Consider the following 4,417-nt stretch of genomic DNA (forward strand, 5'->3'; position numbering starts at 1 on the left):
TTGTATTGTCACTTTTGAGATTAATGAGAATTAAGTTTTCTGAAATAGAAACAATTCTCTCTTGAAAGTCAGGCTAGAGAGTCCAAAGACTCCCTCTAGCCACCTTCCAAGCACACTCTCATTCTTTCATTTCTTCAAACTTCACGGTGCTTCTCTTTCATTTCCACGCTGATCCTCCACTGCCACATCTGGCACGCGTCAGCTGCCAGTACGTCTCCAGCTTCCTTGCATCAGCGCTCTTCAGCCACGCGTTCTCTGTCGAACGCATCACTTTCCATTTTCCCACTTTTGCATCCACATTTCTCTCATTTTCCATTTCGAAGAAACCTCATCTGCTAGGGTTTCTCCCTCTCAAACGCATCATCATCACAGTAAGCCTCTACTCCATTTCTATCTTCACAGATCCACGTCTCTTCCTCCGTAAGTTTCATTCCTCTTCATGAATATACATCTCCTTCCATATTTGCACCTCATCTTCACCATTTCTTTTGATTTCCACCGATTAAAACCTTGTTTCACCTTCGATCCAGACTTTTCACCGATTGTTTTCCTCCAATCTTATGTTTGAACCGATTAATCGGTTCATTTTGAGTTTTCCCTCTTTTCTAGGGTTCGTTCATGATTTTAGGGTTTTCTATTCGAGTTTAATCTTCTGTTTTTGTTCTTCTTCGAGTTTTTGTCCATTTCCGCTGCGTCTTCACTCGTCGGAGAAGCTTCGAGGAGTCCGAATCGAGCTCGCACAGCTTCGGTCGTCAGCTTCTCGGGCGTTCGTCCATCAAGTGGTATTCAGAGCAAGGTTCGAGCACGCGTCAACAGATAAGTTGTTCTATCTGTTCTGAATGTTTTTTCTCATTTGCTTTGCGTTTGTTTGTTTTTGGTTTGTTCTTGTTTGTGATTCATTTTTTTTCTCTGATTCACGAAATGTTGATTCAAGTCTTCTGTTGAATCTGTGTCTGTGATATCTTGATTCTGAGTTTCTTTTTCTGTTTCGCATCTCTGTTGCGTTTTTCTTCATTTACGTGGTGTTCATTCATCTTATTTTGTCTCGGTTTGCTTTTGATTCTGAGCAATTTGTGCTGTTCTTTTAATTTCTGTTTTGTCTATGTCATGTTACTTTGTTTTAATTGTCAATTAAATCTGAGTTTAACTGATTCAATTGAATTTTTGCTTTGAGTAAGATCTGTCCATCATCATAAGCAGTGACATTCAATTGAATGAGCTTGATGACAGACTTCAACAGCAGTTTTAATGTCATTTCATTTATCTGAAGTTGTCTTGAGTTTTTGATGCTGACCATTACATGTAATTGTATGGCATTTTTGAAATTCTGTGAGCTGAAATTTGAATCTGCTTGTGGATAGCAAATGCACACCAATTAAGCTATGAAATGTTGCATTGAGCTTGGGTGCAAGATGCTTACAGCAGCATCAGTCTCTGATTTGGCCAGCTACACCGAACTGGTTTTTCTTTGAAGTCTGTGTTAATGTTTGAGTGTGTGTTTGTTCTGCTTGGTATAAGTTCATTGCTAAGCTTCTAGTTCAATCATATTCAAGAGTCATTTGTGTTTGCTGTTTTGTTATTCAAGTTCAATTTCTACAGTTTTGGTTAAAAGTGAAATTTGATGCTAGAGTCAAAAGTTATCAATGAAACCAATTATGTCTTTTCTTTTTATTAAGTTGAACCATTAATCTGATACAAGTCAAGTGCTGATTTGTAAGCTGCATTGATCTTAGTCTATTGTGGATTGTAGCAAGAGTTGTAAGTCAATAACATTTGAAGCAATTAAGGATTAATCCTACTGTTAAAAAAAAAAAAAGAGTTGAAGGACTTAGTGCAATTCACAATAGCTGCCTCTAATTCGGAACATCAAATATGAGAAATAAAACAAGTTTCTCTGAGGCACAATGTCAAACAGTTTGGTATGCCAATTTATAAATCAAATCTGTTCAGTATTGGTTCAACTTAAGTCCCTTTTCTTGCTTTACTAATCTGTTCTAGTTCTATTCCTTAGGTTCTATTTGAGTGCTCACATTATTCAAAGCTTTGTTTCTTGCTTGTCTTGGTTGATAACTCTGGTTTTGTCTATCACATGTGCAATCTATTCTGCTGATCTTAATTTGAAGCTTTTACTTGCTTTATTCATCTGATCTAGAGTTGTCTTAAGCAATAGATCTGCTGTGCTGTCATTGTTTTGTGGCTGTCTTACTATGTTCTGCATATCACTTTGCATTGTCTAGCCTCTGCCTGTTTGAGAAGTTGTTACACTCTGGTTTCTGGAAATTGAAAGAAGGTTTGTGTGCTTGGTAGCATCTTAGGTGGTGGTGGTCTAAAAGACTCTCAAGTCTTGAACTGCCAAGGGAGAATCTCCCTTCCAAACCTTTCCATTTTGAGTGCTTTAAGCTTTTAAAAAGAAGCCTGAGTGTTGTGAGTTTTGTAAGGCTGATTTGGCCTAATTCCTTGGCACTTTGAAATAGAGAATTCATTGTTAATCTAACTGTTTTGTGATTATTCATTGTGCAGGAAAAGAAATTGGATCAATTAGATTGGAGCAGTTGTGATTTGCTTAAACTGACATTGCATTCATTTTGGATTATAAACTGCTTGCTGAAATCATTGAGATATTATATGTCTGAATGTGATTACTGATTTCATGGTTTGCTTACAATTGTTGAAATCTGTTGAATACTTATTAGCACCATCACTCTTTCTTTGTTGAGATCATTTTTCCCAAATGCATATAGAAAATATTTTCCTGGTATTAATCACATGCAGATTTCAGTTTTGTTCAGATTGATTGATTGCATACCCTTGCATGCCACCTAGTTAGTTGTTCATGGACTGATTTATGCATGAATTGATTTGCTTGGAGTAATTAGGCTTGTGCATGAACTTGTTTTAACTGCCAAAGCATCATTCCATTTGAAGAAGTGACTAAAGCACTTATTTTCCAATTCTGACGTTGTGGTTGAATTAAGCACATAATTCTTTTTACCCATTGGATTGATCAGAATTTAAATTAGAATTGAATGGTTGTTTAAATCAGTTTAGTTCAGCTTTGAATTACACCCATTGCATCTGGTTTAATATCCATGTCCTTGTGTATTTTGCTGGATTTGGTGCAATTTCTGTAAGCAGATCTGAACCGAATCAGTGCAGGGAGAAAGTGAAGAATGAATCTGCTGATTAGTTGAGCACAAGGAAGAACCTACAACAAAGTCCACTAAAGCCAACAACTAGAAATAGCATTAATTAGGGAAGTTGCTTAGCTATATTGCTTTTGTTTGTTTAAACTGTTTGTGTTATAGCTTGCAATTTGTTGGATGTTGTGATTTGCTGAATTGGGTGATTTTCTTGCAGTATAGCCTTGAAATCATAGTATCTCGTGAATGCAGATTTCAAGTTGAGAGCAAAAGGAATCTGCATCAACTGTACCGAGAGAAAGGGAAGTTTACTACCCTATATCTTTGTCTGCCATTTGTTTTAATTAAGTGAATCCTCACATCAGTTTCGGCATATGTGTTTGTAGAACTTGATCAATAGAAACCAAGAAGATTTGATAGCAGCAGTACTAAGTTGAGCACGTGGATCTTCATTTGAACAAGGTGTTTGGGTCAGATCGTGGCAGCAGCAACATCTCTAATTGGACAGGACTGAGATTGACACGAAGCAAAGTGGATTACGTGAATGTGGGTACCAAGAGCACCGTAGCATAGGATTTCAATTTTTGTTTGTAATAGGCTTGTGTTAGCCTACTGTTAGCTTTAGCTTTTGTTTTGTAAAAGGGCCTTTTATAAAGTCCAAGTGTTTAGGAAGAGTCCTTGGTGCTCTTTCAAACTCTTGGCAACTTTATTTGCTTTTATTTTTTTAGCATAGCTAGACAGGTGAATGTGTCTTGTTAGCCAAAGCTACAAGCTTCACTATAGGAGTAGACTTTAATATTGATTTGAATTGTGTTTCTCGTAGGGGTCATTAGAGTCCGCTGGATTCTTAGTGTTTTGTTTATATTGATTTGTTTTGAGTTTTACGTTTAGGGGTGATTTAGGCTAAAAGGGATTAAACTCTAAGCCTTTTCACATTAGAGTCCGAGAGTCTAGTCTTTTATTTGTGCTTAATTGTTTGAGTTGTGTACTTTGTTTCTAAAGGTGATTTTAGTTTAAGGGGTAATTAGTTAGTAGCCTAAGACATTTCTGGCAAGGCAAGACTTGGTACTTAAGCAGCTCTTTAGCTCACCTCTCTTACCTGGGACTTGTCTAAGTGAAAGTTTTGAACCCTTTAGATTAAGAAAACTTTTAAAAACAAAGATGTTTTCTTATAGTTCATATAGGTCTTCTAGGTTAGATAAAGTTGATGAAATGTTTAAACAAGCTAGGAATCTTCCATCATTTGGTAAAGACATAGGTGCATTAACATACCTAGC

Source organism: Vigna umbellata, chromosome 7 (assembly GCF_029865625.1).
Source record: "Vigna umbellata cultivar VRB3 chromosome 7, Vumbellata_1.0, whole genome shotgun sequence".
NCBI classification, from domain to species: domain Eukaryota; kingdom Viridiplantae; phylum Streptophyta; class Magnoliopsida; order Fabales; family Fabaceae; genus Vigna; species Vigna umbellata.